At 36.1% G+C, this 21,428-nt stretch overlaps 1 long non-coding RNA gene and 1 pseudogene across 1 annotated transcript in view; both read right to left on the bottom strand.

The window, feature by feature from the left end:
* LOC122476122 overlaps positions 1 to 12,324 on the bottom strand; it is a 120,338-nt gene extending 108,014 nt beyond the window's left edge. Inside the window, exon 1 of the long non-coding RNA XR_006295395.1 lies at positions 11,508 to 12,324. This is a non-coding gene — a long non-coding RNA (uncharacterized LOC122476122). The remainder of the gene's footprint in view (positions 1 to 11,507) is intronic.
* On the bottom strand, positions 3,326 to 5,655 carry LOC122476112 (annotated as a pseudogene).
* Positions 12,325 to 21,428: the final 9,104 nt, after the last annotated feature.

Raw genomic sequence — 21,428 nt, 5'->3', positions numbered from 1 at the left:
TTTCCCAGTGTGCCCCGGTGATCACTACAGCACAGTACACACTCCAATGCCAACTCCCACCTCCCCAGGAGTGCACACCATGGCTCTGCTCTGGTGAAAGTATCGCGCTTCCAAAACCTCAGTTGCAGCTCAAAAAGCTGTTTGCAAAAAAAGAACTGGGACACTCAGTACTTTTTACTCTCCGGTCCATGGTTAGGGTTTTTCTCTTGTGCTAAGCTGTGCCACACTACCTCAATCCCTTTCTCTTTCTCTCCTTTTTTTCTCTTCACAGAAAGGGTTCCCTCCTCTCAGTGGCTCTGGTGTTCCCTCCCTCCCCAGTTTACATTCACCCACCTCACACCTGCCATGCTGTCTCCTTCCAACTGTGGAGAACTTTCTGCCATTTGTAGACAAATTTCTTGGGTCTTCAAAGTGATCTGACCTCAATACAGCTGTGTTGAGGGACGAGGAAAGGCCAGAGTCCCCCTACTTCTTCACCATCTTGACTCATCCTCCCAGAACTGATTTTTTATACTTTGATATTGTCAGGATTTTAAAAAAATCAAGTTTATACATAAACTATGAGAGAAGTTGAGAGGTGTTCTTTGTCCTTTCACAAGCCATTGTAGGGATTCTCGACTCTTGGTGAGATGGAAACCTATTGGTATTCTATTATACAGAAATGAAGCATGAACAGAATCACACTTTTGACATGAAAATTCTGGTATGTTAAAAATACACTGCAATACCGGTAGAGACAAGGACGAAGAGCAGAAAAGTCACTTGGGAAACTATTGCAATAATCCAGATGAAAAATAATGGTGGCTCAGGTCAAAGATTTAGTCCTCAACAGTTAGAAAAGAGTTCCCACTAATTTTAGAAATTTTCTAAAACATCTGTAGATGGACCATGTGTGGAGGCAGTGGAATAAACATATTAGAAGCTCGGTTTTGAGTATAGTCAATTAGATACGTGTGTTAAGACATTCCAGGTGAAGATGTCAAAGGGGTAACTGTCTATATGAAGCTGGATTGCAGGGGAAAGAAGATTGCAGGTATATAATTGGGAAGCATTAACATATAAATGACATTTAAAGGTCACCAAGGGAATTAGCATAAATAGAAAAGAAAAGAAATCCAGATACTGATCCCCCGTAAGCCCAAACAGTGTGACTGAGAGTCAAGGAGGAAGCAGTTAAGGTGCATGAAAGAATTATATTTTTAGAAAGAAAGAAAAAAAAAGAGAGTATAATTTCCTCAAAGCTACAAATACGTCAAATGATGATAGTAGATCAAATAAAATAAAACAGAGAAATAACCATGGAAATCTGTTATTGGGATTCATCGGTGACCTTGAGAAGAGCCCATTTTGGTTGAGTGTTGGCAACGAAAGCCTGTAGGTGGAGGTTCAGTAGAGAATGGGAAAAGATAAATTGGAAAAAGTGAGTACAGACAAGGAGATAAGCGGACCAGTCCTGGAAGGGATGTAAAGTTAAGAAAGGTGTTTTTATCGTTGTTGTTATTTGTTTGTTTGTATGAAAGAAGTTCATGTCTATGTACTTAGGGAAGATTCCAGTAGAGAGGGAAAACTTGGTGACAAGAGAAAGGGAAAATTGCTGAGCAAAGACATTGTCTGTGATAGATGATGTGATCTAGTTCACAAGGTGAGAGGGTGAAGATGTGTGGCAGAGAAGGACAATATACAAGTTCAGATGCAGGTGGATTATTGGAAGTAGTGGTGGGGGCTTGTGGAAAGTCTCTTCTGATTGTCCCTATCTTCTCAGTGAACTAGGTGGCAAGGTCATTAACTGAGGTAGTAGGGAGTGGGCTGGAAATATGAGGGAAAAGAAGGGATGAAATACTTGTGGGGAAACTTCTGAGTATAAATGGAATAGTGAAATGTAATATTATTGTCAAGCAACTTGAAAGCACATAATCAAGTTTTATGATTAGAAATTTTAATTGAGAGCAGGCTATGGGTGTGAGGGTGTGGGGGGGGTGCGTGGGTGCGTGTGTGTTCTAGCCACATGTGGTGTACAAGTGTATATGTGGAATAACAAAAGGTTAGCAAGTCTTTCCATAATATAATGATGAAATCAGAGAAGGTTGAGAAGTTTGGAATTATAAGCTAGTAAAAGAGAATGAGGTCACGCTAGGTGTGAGGTACAGAGAAAATGTTAGGACCAATGTTTTGTAAGTGTTCTGGGTTGAACTGTGTCCCCCAAAAGATACGTTCAAGACCTAACCCCTGGTATCCATGAATGTGACCACATTTGGAAATAGTCTCTGCAGATGTAATCAAATTAAGATGCGGTCATGCTAGATTAGGGTGGCCCTAATGTAATAAGTGGTGACCTTATAAGAAAAGGAAATCTGAAACAGGCGCAGAGGTAAGACAGCCATGTGAAGACACAGGTGAAGAATGGCATTATGCTGCCACAAACTAAAAAGCACCAAGAAGCCTAGAAACCACCAAATCTAAAAAAGGCAAGGAAGGATGCCTCTGCATGGCCCTGCTGACCCTTGATTATGGACTTCTTAACTCTTGATTACGGTCTCCAGAATTGTGACAGAATAAATGCCTGTTGTTTGAAACCGCACAGTTCATGATAGGTTTTTATGTAGCAGCCCTGGTGAACTAACACAGTAAGTCAGAGCAACATCAAAGTTGTAGCCGAACCAGAGATATTTAGCCATGGAGACAGGAAGTGATGGCTGGACCGCTCAGGATGGAGTGCTTATCTATGGCAGAGTGGTAGATGGAATGTGAAGATCATTGGATAAGAGAACTTCAAGAAACTGAGATGCCAGGGAATTGCAAGGATTATCTTTGTGGATGTTAAAATCATCAAAAATGAAGCCAATAGTGACATTAGAGAGAGTGATGCAAATGTGGAAGTCCAAATATGACACTAACACTGGAAACTGATTTTAGGGTTTTAGAGGACAACAAAAAAGAGGGAAATGGGTAGAATCCTCTGATGACATAAGATTTAAAGCTGACATTATTTTGTATGTTTAGAAGCATCATTCAATTGGTAACAATATGTATTCTTCAAACTGAATTTGTGTGTAGCCTTATATTTGACATTTATCCATATAAATATATGTTCACCAATTTCTGCCGTGTAGTAGACCATTGAAAGCTACGCCAGATTATTTATCAATTCCCCTGTTAATAGATGTCTGTTTTTTCTAGTTCTTAATATTAAAAGCAAAACTCTCTTTCATTGTTTTTTTTTGTTTTTATCTTACTGCACCTGTAATTTTTGTGTCCATTATCTTATTATTTATTAATTTATTTATCTATCTATTTAGAGAAAAAAAGAAAAGCTTTAGTCAAAATCTTTACAATAAAATAATTATAATTACAAATGGAATGGAAATGAATAGTTTTCCAAGCAAATCTAATACACAAATATGCCATCTTTTAGAGTAAAATGCCAGTTTAACATTGTTAAACAGCTGTGTGAGACAATGGCTCTGCTTTGTGCGAAACACGATAAGCAAAATTAAGAAAAAACTCTGCAAAATTCTTTAGTTACTCAAGGAACTTGCCTAAAAAGAAAATAGTACAAGAAAAAAAAAGGAGTACATTCTAGTATTTGATTTGTATACAGAGGCTAGCATGACCAGCACTGATGTAAGCCTCATACCTGCTAAATAAATCTTTGGGTAGTTTCAGTGTGAACTTAATAGCTGAAGTCCTAGAAACTGTGCTTTTCTGCAGACACATGGCCAAAAGGGTAGATGTTATCATAAAGGTGCCTACAAAATCTTCACTAATGTGTTGAGCAGCACGACAGATATTTCAAATAAATTCTTTTTGACATTTTATTCTTTACATGAGGTCTAGTGAGGTCAAGGGAAAGTAGAATCAATGAGCAGCACAGTATGTAGACAACATCAGGACTGAGGCCGAGTTCTCACTTTAAATCGGGGTTACAAGCACAGAATCTATGCGAGAACTTTGTTATGAGACTTTCAAGATACTCCTCATGCTCTTCAGAGGCGTTGATATGACGAAATAATTCTCTCGGTGCATTGGGCAAGAATTGATTTCTAAAATTATGCAACATTACAAGGTCATCCAAGACATCTCTTTTTCATCAAGATAGAGTCTCCTTTTTTAGTATTCTTGTACACAAGATAAACTTCGCTATTTCCCTTGGTGACTCATCTAGGATACCCTTGGACATAAAGTAGTTTATTCCCTCCTCTGGGTTGCATTAAAGGTGAGGCTACCTTCATCCAGCCGCATATACAATTTTCTGAAAGCAAATCCTAGGGGAGGGTTCTTACTATACATGGAACAGTGACCCTAAGTGGATTGACACAACTCTCGCCAGAGAAGTTCATCATTTGCAAGGTCCTGCCAAACTCATGACCCTAGGCAGAAGTCCGTTGCATTCGGGTAGGACAAGAGGGTAAAGCTTAGCTCGGGGCCAACATTTCCAGATTAATGAATTTTTCCTGATCTTTAGCTTCCTGTGCCTTCAAAGGATGATATATATCAATGCCTCCTTGGACTTGTTTACGACGACCGGTGTTTGACGACCATCCTGCTCTGCTGTCTGCTGAAGTAGCTGGGCTCTCTATGGCCTTCCTGCTGTAGCTGCTGGTGTCCCACCACTCTCCACAGCCCCTCACCAATCTGCAAGCTGTTAGAAACAGGCTCACGTGACTCTGGAGGTGGGGAAGGTGGGGGGGCAAGCATGGAATCTGTAGGTCAGGCTATCAGGAAAGACAGGCTGGAACTCTCTGGAATGGGCTGAAACTGCCCTCCGCAAGCAAATTTCTTCTTTTGGGCCTGCCATTATTTTAAAATTGTGCCTCCTGTCTTTCTTGGCTGACCTGTCCTTTCTGAATTTTTTTTCTCTTTTATTAGCCTTTGCAAAAACCTGGATTTTTTTTAATATATATTCTTTGTTTTTTCTTTGTTTCCTAGAAGTGATAATTTATTATTATTTTTTTATTTTATCGTATTTATTTGCATATTTCTAGACGTTGTGGGAGCACTATTATGGATATTATTTCACTGTTTGATGTAGAATAAACACTTATGTCATTTATTCTGATTTTTCTCAATTTTTAAAAAAATTCACTTGAGATTTTAAATTTCTATGGTTTTTGCTACATTTCACAAGTATAGATATCCTCTCCATTCAGTTATTAATATTTTATAATTTCCAGTGAGTTATTCTTTGAATTCAGTTTTAACTAATAACATGGAGAATGTTACATACGCTTTCAATTGTATGTTTTGTTTTGCTTCTTGCATGCCCCTTTTTTCTTCTAAGCTTTAGGTCTTTTTTGTTGAGATTCATCTTCTACTAATTCCTTCAACAGTGTTAAAGCCTCTTATGCTTTTGTATACAAATATTTTTATTTCCTAGTCAGTCCTGAATCACAGACATTCAGGTAGAAGTATACAGTGTCTGCCTGATAAATTATTTTTTGCCATTAATGACTCCCTTTATCTGTATAAAAGTATATTAATTGCATATTAACATTATTATATGTGTAATACTTGGCTGATCCCTTCCCATTTCTTGAATTTTAAACTTTCTTAGTCATTATATTTTAGGTATGATTCTTTTAAATAAAATTTGTTACTTTATCAGACCTAACATTCTCTGTATTTAAAGAGGCAGATTTATATTTGGACATATTTCAATCAATTTGTTTTGTTTTGTAGATCTACTCATCATGTTTTCTTTGTTCTTTTTACTTTATTTTGACTTCTTTAAAACTGATACACATTTATCTATTTTCTTTTCCCCATTATAATTTCGGTTGTTATTTGTATTCCAAATTTTGTGTATGTGCATCTGACACTTTTTACCTCTTTCTAGAAATAGATCACTCTTCATTGTACAACTCAATGAATTTTCACAAAGTGAACATGTCCTTATAACCAGCCTCCAGATTAAGAAGCCAAAGATTCCAAACATTCCAGAAAATCCTTGGTGCTTCCTGCCAGTCACTATCTGTAGTTGCTTAGCTTTCTGTGTGGCATGTTAACCTAATTCCTTAGATTCATCCCCCAGTTAACAAATTCTCTGTTTAGCTCCAACTAATCTCTTTAATCTTTCTGTTGAGTTTTCAGTTCCATTATTGTACACGTACTATTCACAAGTTCTATTTTATTTTTTCACATTTGTTCTTTTCTTCCTTTATTAGCTCTTCGATTGTTTTAAGTCAATTAGCTCTTCGATAGTGTATATTTAATGGTATCCTGATTATTCTCCTATTTTAGCTTTTAACTTCAATTTCCATTTCTTGCAACTACTAACACCCTCATGGAGGCTCCCTTGTCATGTTTTAAAATTGAGTTTTATGAGTTAATTTTCATTTTCATCAACCTTTTTTTTTCACATGTCATCATATTCTTTCAGTTTCCTTGTTTCTGACAAGGTTATATAGATTTCAGTATTCTAGGGGAAATTTTAGGTGAATATTATCAATTTGAAAGCCGGGTTTAGACCTGTTTGGCCCCAAGCCTTTGATTTTTCCTAGCTGCCTTTATACCTTTTTACTCAAGACTGTAGACAGAACAGAAATTTTATGGCCACATCTTTGTTTGTGTATAGAGTTTTTCCAGTTCACTTTTAATGGATGGAGAATATCTATGAAAAGATTTTCAAGCAGTATTTTACACAGCCTGAGGCCATTTTTTTTTTTTTGGTCTTCCTGTGTAGATTAGAAGACTAGGCTTCAGCCTCTAAAGCCTAAATATACGGTCAAAATCTCTATGGGCTATAGGGCCATCAACACACACCATGTTAATTTTTATTATTCTTTGTACTCCTGAATCTTTCCTTTCATTCCTTTGTGTTTGACTAGATATTATTTTTTAGAGTGTTATTGTACATATAATCTCATCTTAGTAGCAGATAGGAAATTCTCTGAGTCAGCTTAGGGCATCGTGTTTTTAATAAAAGAAAGGAGTATAAACACTCGACTAACTTTTCCTATTAAAGACAGTAGGCGGCTGGACTCATCTGTGTCTCCTTTACTGTGCTTAATCCTCATGACCCCTATTCTCTTTTACACATTTCTCACTAGCCTCTGTTGTTACTCCCAAACAACCAGAGACCTAATCTCCTCACTCATATGCGGCAGTTCTTCCATTTCACTCCAAACACCAAAACTCTTTCCTGAACTTCAGTTTCATCAAATGTAATTCCCAGGAATAATTTCTCTAATTATAGACTTAGGAAAATCAATCTACCACTCTATTTTTAAAAATTAGTTTTTAAACCTTGATTTTTCAATAGCATATTGTAGAAAAGACACTCTCATTGTTAGAGAAAACAAAAACAAAAACAAAAAGCCCATGGGGCGCCTGGGTGGTTCAGTCGGTTGAGTGACCAACCTGGGCTCAGGTCATGATCTCATGGTTTGTGAGTTTGAGCCCCGCGTCGGGCTCTGTGCTGACAGCTCAGAGCCTGGAACCTGCTTCTGATGCTGTGTCTCCCTCTCTCTCTGCCCCTCCCCCACTCATGCTCTGTCTCTGTCTCAGAAATAAATAAACATAAAAATTAAGCAACAACAACAACAAAAGCCCACAAAAGACCTAACATGCTCTATAAGATTTATAACTCCAAGATAAGAAAGGACTGGGAAATCATGCACACAAAACTGTAAGGAGACATGAAACTATCATGAAAACCATGGTAACGCCACAATCCTTGATTAGCTGGAATAGCAGTTTGGTATACATCTTATACCATACGTAAAGCCATTAGTCAGCAGAGTGAAATCATTCCAATACTGATTAGAATGATTCAGTTTGATGCAAATTGAAATCATCCGATTTGCTGACTTCAGATTTTCATATTTACTTTCTTTTGCTCATATGTTCTCTAGAGTCAAAGAGTTTTCCTATATGATTTCTTCAAGTTATTTGGTTTAATGTTTCAAAACTATGATCATTAAAAGTGAGGCTTTTTGTCGCACAACATTGTGAATGTAATCAATGCTACTGAATTGTGCACCTCAGAAGGTTAATTTTATGTTATGTGAATTTCACCGTAATAAAAAAAAAAGTGGGATTTTTCTCACCACCAATGTTGACAGAGTAGAAACAATTAATTTCTACTTATGCACTGAATTCACTCCTGACTTAGTCCTTGCTTAAGTTCACACTTAAGCAAGAGGTGGAAATAAGACCTCTGAGAGACTGTGTCTGGGGTGCACATGTACTGGGGGTGTGACATGCACTGTGACTGGGGGTGTCTGGCATCCCCTCATTTTTGCACCCAATTTCCCGTTAATATGTAATTCTATTAATATGCACATTAATACGTACGCTACTACCTGATTTTCACCTGTGCAATTCCAGGAACAGCTCTAATGACAGTTTCCCTGTTTGACAAATACCTTAAGCTTTCTGCAGTATTAAAAGTGGAGGTAAAAAACTTCCTCTTGGGGCACATATTCATGTCGGTTAAGTGTCTGACTCTTGATTTCAGCTCAGGTCATGATCTCCAGGTTCATGAGTTCAGGCCCCACATGAGGCTCTGTGTGCAGTGTAGAGCCTGCTTAAGATTCTCTCCCCCTTGCTCTCATGCTCTCTCTCTCTCTCAAAAAAAAAAAAAAATGAAATGAATGAATGAATGAATGAATAAATAAATAAACCTCTGAATACTCTAAGAAAATTCAATTAATATAAACTCCATGAGACAAAGACCATATTAGCTATTTCACAAATATATTAATTGGATGAATTAATGAATCAAAAAGTGTATTTTACTTACATATTTGGCATCTGTATTTTTATTCAGTACATCAAAAATGTTATCTTTCCTATATTTCTAAGATAATGTTAAGACACTACTTACATATTTGTTCAATGGTTTGTATATGCAGCAGATAAATTTTGTGTTATAAAATAGTCTGTTCGTTCTTCCTTGCTTCTGTCAGTAATCCTGAACTGAGATACAGCCAAATTACTATTATTACTTCTTAGATGTATAAAAGCTCTCTTTAGACCAACGTCAATGTTTTTTATTCTAACATTACTTTTTTAAAAGGGAAATTACTACTGCCAAACTGACAGTTAAGGAAGGAAGAAATGTTGTAATCAGTTATGGGCATTACATTAAATAGTGAGTAATAATACTGTTTATTTGAAAAGAAACTATTTGCACCTGCATGCTTTCATTTGGCTGTATATAGATATCTTTTTAAAATTATGCGATGATTATAATATTTGCTCTATTAATAAAATATCCCACTTTTTGCAATTATAAAAGAGAATTCGGTATTTATTAATTCAGCTACACTTAGAATCAAATATTTTGTGCAACGTCATGACTTAGAAGATTTTCCCCAACTTCTGACCAACACTATGTGATAGTCAAGATAATGAAATTATAGCTCTACTCCCTTTTACACAGGATTTTAAGTTAGTATCAGTTTGTTTTGCCCTATTATTTTTATTGTGAAAGTTTAGCTTTATCATCAACTTATTTTACTTTTCCACTTCTTAGCCATTACTGGAACATAGTACATTTTATTATATATCTTTATATATATATATATCTTTATATATATATATATATATATATATAATAAGATATTATGTATCTTTATTATATTGTCATTGTCATTTTAATCAATCTCCCCCTTCTGCTAGTTTTATGCTCTAAGTTGATTCAAACATTCTGACTTTCAAGCCATTCTATTTTTATACTACTTTTCTGAATAAATTATTTGTACCTGTATTCTCTTCTTCCCCTGGGTCACTGAAATTAATTAAAAGAAAAGCAGACATGCTTTTAAGTATTCTTTCTTTAATTCAATCTATCTTGGCTAGAGGATATTTGGAGGCTGACAATTTGGGTCCAAGTTTCTGTAAAACAGTGAGTAAAGCTGGGCTCAGTCACCATAGCAACACCAAGAGAGAAGCATCCCCTCAGGAAGCGTGGCTCTAATTTTTCACTCCAGAAATTGGTTTATCCTCATACCATCAACTACCTTGACCAAGTCTTTGTAGAAACTCACTTTACTGTTGACACATTAAAGAGTGAATTCAGGATGACAATTGTTTAGAAGAATATAAATGCAAATATTATTTCACAATTTGGAATAAGAAAAAAATATAAGAAAAAAAGAAAAACATTAAAAATCAGTATCACTCTATTTTGGGGAGTCTTTATTTCCTCTTCACAGATATTCAGAAAAAAATTACTATCACTGAACTGTTTTACCCTGGATCTCCTACTCATTTAAAATTCCACAAAATGGGGCACCTGGATGGCTCAGTCAGTTAAGTGTCCAACTCTTGATTTCTGCTCAGGTTGTGAGTTCACAGTTCATAGGATTGGCCTTGCATGGGGTTCCCTGCTAACAGTACAAGGCCTACTTGAGATTCCCTTTCTCCCTCTCTATCTGCCCTTACCCCACTTGTGTGTGTGTGTGTGTGTGTGTGTGTGTACATGTGCATGCGTCCTCTGTCAAAAATAAAGTTTAAAATATAACATTTAAAAATATAATAACACAAAATGCCTCATTTTTTTTACCATTTTGCATGTAAATTAAGCAGAATGCTTCCCTATTGTACAAATGTACTATAAAGATATATGTTTACCTCATATCTCCGATGTTTCAATAGAATTTACTTTCTCTGTGACTTTGTAAGTGTCACCTTGGCAAACTTATGCCAACTGAGTTATTTTTATCAACAAGGGAGGACTTGTTTAGACATATAAATGGTTTTAAAAACATTAGTATAAAGTTACATTAATGTAAATTCAGGGAATAAGAATGGGTTCAAATTCTAGCTTCAGCATTTAGTACTTGCATGAGTTTTCCCAAATTATTTGACTTTCCTAAATCTAAGTTCCCACTGACTTCATGGGATGCCATCTGTTGTGCAGTTCAGAGCCCAGGAAGTCATATACGTGAGCCAAAGAAACGTTTCTGTTATTCTCTTGAATGTGACTGGTAATACCTCATTATTGTGTCTTTTTTTTGTGGTGGAAATGGATGGCTAAATTATGTAATTTATGTATTTACAAAAATGTCTTGAACCCCGTACCTTCCCAATGATTACGGAATGTTAGTGTTATCAGCTTTTATCCCTCATCTACTTTCGCTGCACAACTACTTTGAAAATACTTTAAACTCTATTATCCAATATTTCACAAGCTCTGATTAATCCATTACCTGCTGCCATGTATTTTATCTACCCTGTGTCAGAAGTAGCATCAAAATCTGTTATGCAACCCATACAAAATAAAACAAATTAGAAATCCGAAACATAACCTTTACACAGTAGTTTGTGAAAAATACTTTACTTTTGTGAGGAATAATTAACCATATTGCAATATCTGTGATCTGTAAACCTATGATTATTCACATGTTAACTTCATCTGACAATATCATTTCCGATAATACTGTATAGCTTCAATACCCTCTAGAACAGATTATATGAAGACACAACAGAAATCTACTAAGCATTACTTCATTGCTCTAAAATAATTCAGCATAATTAACACATAATTGCAATAATTAACTTACCCTTGTTCTGCCTCAGTCTCTTCTTGAGTGTTTTATGTTGGAGATGAAATGATATACTCCATAGAGAAAACTTTTTACTGAAAACAAATTTAATTTGAGGTCAAGAGAAGAAAGACGAAAGAAAAGGCACAGTGTAACTATTCGTGTGGAGTTGTCCAATGTCCTTTGTGCTTCTTAGTTGTCTTTCAAAAGGGTAAGATTGAAAGGAGGTTTGGGGATCATCTCTGATTTGTAGTATTTGTTCTGAATTGTCTGGAATTCTATTTGTTTTCTCGCCCAGTGCTGACATGGGGTTGATGGCTGTAAGTTTCTTGTCATTGTCCCCACAGGATCCTTTTCCTTATCAGCTCTTGGCAGATTGTGACCATTTAAGGAAAGACTTCTTTACTGGTTTATCAACCTTATTTTCATAGCTTCTCATTTCCAAATGTCAAAAAGTATTATGTACATTAAAAAAATGCACTCATCCATGCCAGGCAATTGTAAGTGGAATTGTATTTTAAGTGATACAGCAAACAAAAGTGACCTTGGTAAGTCTCACAGCTCGTCAGAAATATGACTATTTCTTCAATTTGAGTTTTATTTAAAGAACTCTAGAGCTAAGCTTAAGGGAGGTGGACTGTTTTTAGAAGAAAAAAACTAGAAAATGATAGCTTACGATTTTAAAGCCCATCAACTCACACTATTATAAAAACCCACCAAGCAGTGTGGGGGGACAGAAGAGCTAAACTGCACATAATAAACAGCAAAACAAAACCTTATAAGGGAGAATAGCAAAAGTCAGAAAGGAAAGAACCCAAACCCCAAACCTTGCAATGTTCCCTTTGACTCACTGCTAATCACAAACAATTCCAGTGATTTACTACCAAACAAGGCAAGAATTCAGGGTCCACATGTTGAGGATTTACTCTACGATGCAGCTTATGAAAACAGGGAACCAATTTGCCATCAGAAAAAAGTGTGCACTAACCAGAAATTTCTTGAGAAAATATTGCCAGATTGGGTAATAGCTTTGTGAATAAGCCTGGAAAGTAGAGGGCTTTATGGAGCTTAATAATCAAGACAGACTCTAGGACTTGAACAAAATGCCTTTTGTCTTCAGTCATTTGCATAACAGCAGTTTTTTATTTTAAAAGGTTTCATGCTGAAACTAGAAATGCTCTAAAAAGAGAAACAGTGAGAATCCCCATTTTGAAAACAAGCTGAGTAGGAGTGAAACTATCGCCAAGTGGTCTGGCTGCATCTCAGGATTGTTGTAAAAATAAGTTATGGTGAACTCAGGCCTGAGTCAAAGGCTATGGACACAGGGGTCAGGATAATGGCTGAGTACTGAGGAGCACATTCCATTCCCATTGCTATGAAAATAGAAAGCAAGTATGAAGAATGACGTTTTGGTGGGTGCAGAGAATTGCAGGCAGTTCCGTTACTGAGTGGAAGGTTTGCTTTTTCCTCCTGAAGAAAGGATACGTAAAATGGTGCACCTTTCCCTTCAGATTCATAAAGCATCAGACGTGTGCATATTACTAACAACATCATGATAATATCACTGCCCTATGCAATTGTTTTTTATGGAAATGAGTACCAACAATTAAAGTGGATCACTTCTTACAAGAATTAAAAACTTTACATCCTTGTAACATGTACTTTATAATACAGGAACTCCTTTAAACTTGAATAGACAAATTTTGCAAAAAAGTTTTAGCTTGCAGACCAAATATAATATGACTGCCAAATAATAAGCTTTAACACAAAATATAGCTTTTTAAATTCTCAAATTTAAAATTTTTAAACACTATTTTAGACATAGTTCATAACCAGTTGACTATCTCAAAATAGTAATTTTTATTTAATGTTGACATCGTGTTAAAGCCCATATTTTGCTATCGTCCACTGTATTTTCAACTTATTGGTAATTTTCTCCATCAGTCTTTGAGGTTAACTTTCATTGTTTTATGAAGGCAATTTAGCTGTCGATATAAATAAGAGAAAATATGCCTAGATCTCAATACTTGTATGCAAGCCATCAATTACTAATTTCCTACTTGGAAAAAAATCGTTATAAATAGTGTATCCTATTCTTACCCACTGGAGAATAATTTTCTAAACAAAGAATCTTGAAAATGATAACATTTTAAGACATAAAGAAGTTTAACTGAAATATTATCTGGTATAACTCCCACTGCATAGATAAGGAAACTGAACCTCAAATTACAGTAATTTTCCCATAGCACATAGTAACAAAATTAAGAGTCAGATTAATTCCCAGCAGATTATAAACTCTTTGAAGGAAGGGCACTTTTTTTTAACCTTTAAAATTTACAGAGCACATATTATAATGCCTTGCACATACAGTCACTAGGTAATATTTAATGAATACAATATATTTTAGAGATGTTTTTAGGCTGAAAATTGGGTATGATATATGTATGTTCGCAAAGTCAAGACTTAACATTTCATCTCACTGAAATTTAAATTTCTTAAGTGTTTGGGGTAATATATTTATTGTATGTGTCTCATAACAAAGCACAGTGCCCAGTATCTAGTAAACGTTAAGTGAAAAATAGCTCAGTGAATACAAAATATTACACATTTTATATATTGGTTGTAGTAATGAATAGTGATTAATTTTAATATTGAACATTCATATTAATAGTTGGATTAGTGACTATTAAATCCACCGAATATATATAAAATATATCTCATTTTAAAGAAAACAAGGGACACCTGGGAGGCTCTGGTAATTAGGCATCCGACTCTTGATTCCGGCTCACATCATGATCTCACAGTTTGTGTGACCGAGCCCCGTGTTGGGCTCTGCGGGGTCAGCTCAGAGGCAGAGTCTGTTTGGGATTCTCTCTCCTCCTCTCTCTGGCTTTCCCCATCACATTCTCTCTCCCTCTCTCTCTCTCAAAATAAATAAATATTTTTTTTAATAAGCAAACGACAAAACCAGATAACCAGATGTGATGGTCAGTTTATGCACCAGTTTAGCAAGGTTATCGCATCCAATTATTTAATCAAACTACTCTAGGTGTTGCTGTGCAGGCATTAGGTAAATGCGGCTCCCACCAAAAACCAGTTGGCTTTAAGTCAAGCTTACCCTGGATAGTACGAGTGGGTCTCATCCAGTCAGCTGAAGCCCTTAAAAGCAAAAACTGAGGTTTCTTAGAGAAATAGGAATTCCGCCGTAAGGCTGTGATGTGGAAACCCTGACTGTCTAGTTTGCCAGCCTGCCTAAAGGTTTCAAAAGTGCCAGTCCCCCCCAGTGATGCAAGCCTAGTCCTTAAATTACGCATAATATACATATATCTTGTCCGTTCTGTTGCTCTGGTGAACTCTGAGGGACACACAAGAATTATGAAATCAACTTGGGAAATATTTGGCACTTCCTGTTAACAGTTTTGTTAGAATATATTACTGTCATTCTCAACATTAGACAATTTAACCTATTTAAGGATACGTGATCAAAAGAAAACAGAAACAATTAAATATATTGCTGATTAGCTGTCTAAAAATATGTATTATCGATGCCTGGGTGTCTCAGTTGGTTAAACATCAGACTTCGGCTCAGATCACGGTCTCATGGTTCCTGAGTGAGCCTGGGCCCCACCTCCGGCCCTCTGCTGTCAGTGAAGAGCCCAGTTCAGAAAACTCTGTCTTCCTCTTTACCCCTCCCCACTCACTCCTGCATGCATGCACATGCATACACAAGTATGCTCTCGCTCTTTCTCTCTCTCTCTCTCAAAAATAAACTTTAAAAACATTTACATTGTCTTATTTATTCATTTTCTTCTCTCCTTAACGAAGCATTCAGAATCTTATCCAGGGCTTTCTATGATAGCTCATGATTTTCACAAAAATATTCAATTCTTTATAAGCAAATGTGGCTTAAATATTCCTACTCTGTGACCAGCTTTATATATCCAATCCCTTGAATACAATCACCTACTTCCCTACTGTATGGTTGAAACATGTCACAGAAAGGAAAACAATGTTTTATAATATTCTGCACAAATACTGAAACAAATGAACTGACTTATGTTACAAAAAGGAAGAAAGAAAGAAAGAAAGAAAGAAAGAAAAGAATATGTAAAAATCCAGACACCTGGTTTACCCTTGCTGAATATGTGTTTTGAAAAAGTTTAATTGAAACCATCTGTTGATGAATCATTCACTGTTGAATCATCTCAAGTATTTTTTTCTCCAATTTATACCAATGTTCCACAACATGCCTTTCAAAATTTCTGAATTACCTTTTTCGACCAAAACAAAGTCAACCCAAAAAGTACATATTGAAATTAATGAATCAGTGAAGGTTTTTTTCTGAAATTGAAATGATCGTGTGATTTTTCTTCATTGGTTTGTTTTCTGCACATGTTTTATTTTTTATTATTTTTAGCTTTATTGAAATATAATTATAATTGACACATAACCTTGTGTAAGTTACAGTGTATAACGTGTTAATTTCATACAATTATAAACTGCAAAACAATGAGTACTGTAGTATTATCTACCACCTCCATCACATCATATAGTTATCATTTCTTTTTCGGTGGTGAGAATCTTTAAGATCTATTCTCTTAGCAACATTCAAGTATATGATAGAGTATTATTAGCTATAAACACCCTACTATACATTAGATCCCCAACCTCATTAATCTTATAACTGGAAGTTTCTGCCCTTTGATTAATATCTCCCCATTTCTCTCACCCTCCAACCCCAGAAACCACAACTCTGCTCTCTTTCTCTGAGTTTGTCTTCTTTAGATTCCACATGTAAGTGACATCATATAGTATTTATCTTTTTCTGTCTGACTTGTCACTTAGCTTAATACACTCATAGTCTATCCAAGTTGTCCCATTGGTGGGATTTTCTTTTTTCTCATAGCTAATGGTATTTTATATATCATAATATAAATACATATACCACATTTTCTTTATCTATTCATCAATTGACAGACACTTAGATTGTTTCCATATCTTGACTATTATGAGTAAAGCTGCAGGGAACATGGGAGTATAGATATCTCTACAAGATTCTGGTTTCAGGGCATCTGGGTGGCTCAGTTGGTTGAATGGCCGACTCTTGATTTTGGCTCAGGTCATTATCTTACAGTTGTGGGGTGAGCCCTGTATTGGAGTTCATGGAGCCTGTTTGGGATTCTTTCTCGCCCTTTCTCTCTCTGCCAGCTCATGTGCATATGCTCGCTCTCTTTCTCTCTCTCTCTCTGTCTCTCTCTCAATAAGTAAATAAACATTTTTTTTTAATCCTGATTTCAGGGATGCCTGAGTGGCTCATTAGGTTGAGTGTCCAGCTTCACCTCAGGTCATAATCTCACAGTTTGTGGGTTTGAGCCCTGCGTTGGGCTCTATGCTGACAGCTCAGAGCCTGGAGCCTGCTTCAGATTCTGTGTCTTCCTCTCTCTCTGCCCCTCCCCTGCTCACACTCTGTCTCTCTCTCAAAAGTAAATAAACATTAAAAACAAATTTAATTCCTGATTTCAATTATTTTGAATACATACCCAGAAGTGGAATTGGTGGGTTATATGGTAGTTTATGATATTATAATGATTAAAATCCAGGTGTTTTAGAAGTAGGATTTCAATTATCTGAATCATAAGGAAGAGATAAAGATATGGAAATATCTTTCTAGGCCTCTTGAGGAGAGAGTGAGAGCTTGATCACATGACAGAAATGAAGAAAGGTATTTTAATATATTTCAAAACTGACGATGATTGAAGGACTTGGCAAAAAGCCAAAGGGAGAAAGTAAATAGAAGATGAACAAATAGAAGATGAAAGAATAGAAAGGGAATGATCAATGGAACAATGTGACCAAGGGAATGAAGGTGTGATGGGTTATCAGCAGCATAGCCTAGAAGGGTCATGGCTGGGGAACACAGGAAGATGTTTATTTGGAAAAGGGAAATGGCATTTCTTCCTTTGAAAAGAGAAAGGATTAGGGTGCCTGGGTGGCTCAGTTGGTTAAGTGTCTGACTTTGTTTCAGGTCATGATCTCATGGTTCATGAGTTCAAACCCCACATCGGACTCACTGCTGTCAGCGTGGAGCCTGATTCAGATCCTCTGTCCCCATCTCTCTGTCACTCTCCCACTCATGCTCTCTCCCTCCCTCTCTCAGTCTCAAAAATAAAATAAATAAATAGGTAGATAAATAAATAAATAAATAATAAAACATTAAAAAAATAAAATAGAAATGATTAGCAAATCATGAAAAATGTTCAAAGAAATTTTGACAGAGATGGGTACCAACACTAAAGAAGTCATAATAAATGGCTTTATTTGTAAGTTAGGAGGCAAACTTAACTCATTCTAATAGTGAGAGGGTCAGAATGGCCTTAGGACCTTCAGGGAAATGAAAATCTTACAGTATCTGCAATGAGAAATGTATAGGGATTTATTTATGTATGAATAGAAAGAACACCATTTAGCACAAAAAACCCAGCTGAGGTTAGACGCTATGAATTTTAATGAAATGCAGAAGCCTGACTAAATAATTTCTCTCAAATCTAGTAACAAAATGTGTCCACTATTTTCAATGATGCAAGAGGGAGAGGATTGGAGACTTAACAAGGTGATGGACTTTGGACATCCGTTAATGGGCACCTGAAATTTAAATATTTCTAAGATACTAATTGAATTCTGAAAGTAATAGGAGGTATTTACTATTCCCCAGAATCTAACATAATAGGGGAAAAAAAACAATTTTAACACTGTTTCCACTCATATGATCATCTTCAGTTGTAACTCAGTTATTTTATTTCTTTTTTGTATTTTCTTGGAATTTTTATTCCCTTTTCTCTCCTTTATTTTTTAATCTGTCTCCTTATTCCACCAGTTTACTATCTTTTTTCTTACAGCGTGCATTCTTTCTCTCATTCCTTTGCTAACTCCCCTAGAAATCTATTTCCTAGCTTTTATTTAAACAAATCTATATTTTCTCCATACTTAAAAAGATTAATTTTCTAAGGAAAAATAGACTTACAAAGTCATGATTTTAAAATTAAACAACAGGGGCGCCTGGGTGGCGCAGTGGGTTAAGCGTCCGACTTCAGCCAGGTCACCATCTCGCGGTCCGTGAGTTCGAGCCCCGCGTCAGGCTCTGGGCTGATGGCTCAGAGCCTGGAGCCTGTTTCCGATTCTGTGTCTCCCTCTCTCTCTGCCCCTCCCCCGTTCATGCTCTGTCTCTCTCTGTCCCAAAAATAAATAAACGTTGAAAAAAAAAATTAAAAAAAAAATAAAATTAAACAACAAAAATTAAATTATATTAAATGATACTCTTGACTATTATAATAATCTACCTATATAATGTTAATTTATAATCCATACTCAGGTTTTCCATATAATCCGATCAAAACTAAAAGCACATGCACAGGACAAATTATCAAAATAAGCAACTGGAATGAGCCTCCTTTTTTTTCATATTTGATTGTTACCTATCATTTTGTGATTTTTATCCACATGCGTTAAATTTTAGACCTTTTCAAACAAAAAAGAAAGCATTTTACTTGAAGTTTTCATTTCTAATTGCAACTACGGTTAGCAGTTCAGTTAACAAAATGACAAAAAAAATTCAGCCTTGCATGTGGGCAGAGAGAATTTCTTATGCCACGACATTTTACTAAATTTTTGAAACCCTACTATTGTCTAAAGCACGATGCATCTGATGGCAATGAGAATCTGTACCAGAACGATGTTAATACTTTGATTCACATTTTCAATTTAATTAAAATTCTTCCCTGTCTTTAGATTGTTTTCATTTATATCTGAAGTTAAATCCCTTTGTGTCCTCTGCCTGTGGGCCCAAGCTGATTTATGTAGCTGCACTTGTGACAGTTCAAAAACATGCTTAGAATAGTTTATTCCATTTTCACTGTTTTGATTTAAATACGTGCTTCAAACATCAAGGGCAATCACTTCCCAAGGCCTATAGGAAAATTGTACAAGGCTTCTTTCTAGTTTCGTCAGTAATTGTGGCAGTACTAGGCCGACTAACATGCCTGGTTTGAGGTCTACATTTAAAGGCATGTCTAAGCTGTTATAGCACAATTATAACTGGGAATGACATCAAACAAAGTTGAAAAGCATACCATGTGAGACATATTCTTCATAGAAATGAGAGCTCAGGCTTATAAAACCTTGCTAAAACTCTTGGACTTACACGTAAGTTTAGCTGAAATGAAGGTACAAATATATCACATAGTAGTTTATAAGTTGTATAGCCAATTCTTTTTTTTTTTAATCTTTTCTTAGAAGTTTTCATTTAAATCCCAATTAGTTAACATAGCACTGTATTAGTTCCAGGTGTACAATACAGTGATTCAACAGTTCCATAAACACCTGGTGCTCATCACAGCAAGTGCACCTCTTCATCCCCATCACCTATGTCACCTCCATCCCCCCACCCTGTCCCCTCTGGTAACCATCAGTTTTTTGTCTACAATCAATACTCTGTTTCTCGGTTTGCCTCTCTCTCTTTTATTGCCCTTTGCTCATTTGTTTGTTTGGTTTCTTAAATTCCACATATGAGTGAAATCATATGGTATTTGCAAAAAAGTTGAATAATCCAATGTATAGCCAATTTTGTTGGTAGTAGAGAAGATGAGTAGAGCATCACCCATAATTACAAGGCAAAGAATTTGAAGGGCACAAGAGAACAGTATTAAATATCATTCTCTTCATAAATCTCTGTGAAGAAGACATTTATTACTCAAAGTCAAATCATAATCCTTTTTTTAAATTTATTTATTTGAGACAGAGACAGTATGAATGGAGGAGGGGCAGAGAGAGAGGGAGAGAGAGAATCCCAAGCAGGTTCTGCACCATCAGCGGAGCGTCTAACTTGGTGCCCAAACTCACGAACAGTGAGGTCATGACTTGAAAAGCGATCAAGAGTCCACCGCTTAACCAACTACGCCACCCAGGTGCCCCCCCCTCTGTGAGTGTACTGTCAGTGCAGAGCCCAAGGAAAAGGCGTAATCACGAAATCGTGAGGTCATGATACAAGTCCGATACCAAGAGTCAGACGCTTAACTGACTGAGCCACCCAGGCGCCCCAAATCATAATCTTTATAATCAAGTATTTCTCCATCTTCAAAATATAAATATAAAAAATGTCCAAAGACTAATACATTTTTTTAATATGGAATATCTTAGGTGTTAATTTTTCCTGACATAGAATTCGATACTTCTATATTAAAATATATTTCTCTGTAGCCAATAATGTTGTGCTTAACTGTGGACTTGTCAACACACGCACGCATATACAGAGACGCATGAAACAAATGAGTAGTTTTAGAGAAATACCCTATATATTATATGGTGAATTTCCCAACATCAACGCCTACCTTTCTTTATTAAACCCATGTAGGGTTTCCCATGTGCCACTCTTCCAAGTACCTTATGGGTATAAACATATTTAATGCTCAAAATCATCCTAAAGTTATGCAGTATGAGTGCCACAATTTTACATATGAGGAAACTGAGGCACAGAGGGGTTGAGCAAATTGCCCAAGGTAGTGTCAGAGCAAGATTGTAGAAAGCTTCTAAGATGAGATTCAAACCCAAGCACTTTATGTAGTTTTCTTTAGCAGGGCTGTGTCCACCACTGCTAAAAGAAAGCAAATTTAGGGTTACGCTTGTCTACATTTTATCCACAGTTATCTATTTTAGAGACTGAGACATTCTCATCAAAGTGCCTAATGGTATCTACTTTTCTTCCTTGCTTTTTCCCCTCATTACTTTCTTTCCTTCCTCCTTTAATTTTTTCTCAGTGCTGATGAGGTGCCAGGCATAATTTCCAGTCTCTGAGGATGAAAAGCACTCAAAATGCTGAAAACAAACACAATGTGCATATAGGTATACAGACAAGTGTGGACTGCACATAGTTGCTCACATTATATG

Source organism: Prionailurus bengalensis, chromosome B1 (genome assembly GCF_016509475.1).
Source record: "Prionailurus bengalensis isolate Pbe53 chromosome B1, Fcat_Pben_1.1_paternal_pri, whole genome shotgun sequence".
NCBI classification, from domain to species: Eukaryota; Metazoa; Chordata; class Mammalia; order Carnivora; family Felidae; genus Prionailurus; species Prionailurus bengalensis.
The sequence above is the reverse complement of the archived record's forward strand: the minus strand, read 5'-3'. Positions and strand labels throughout refer to the sequence as shown.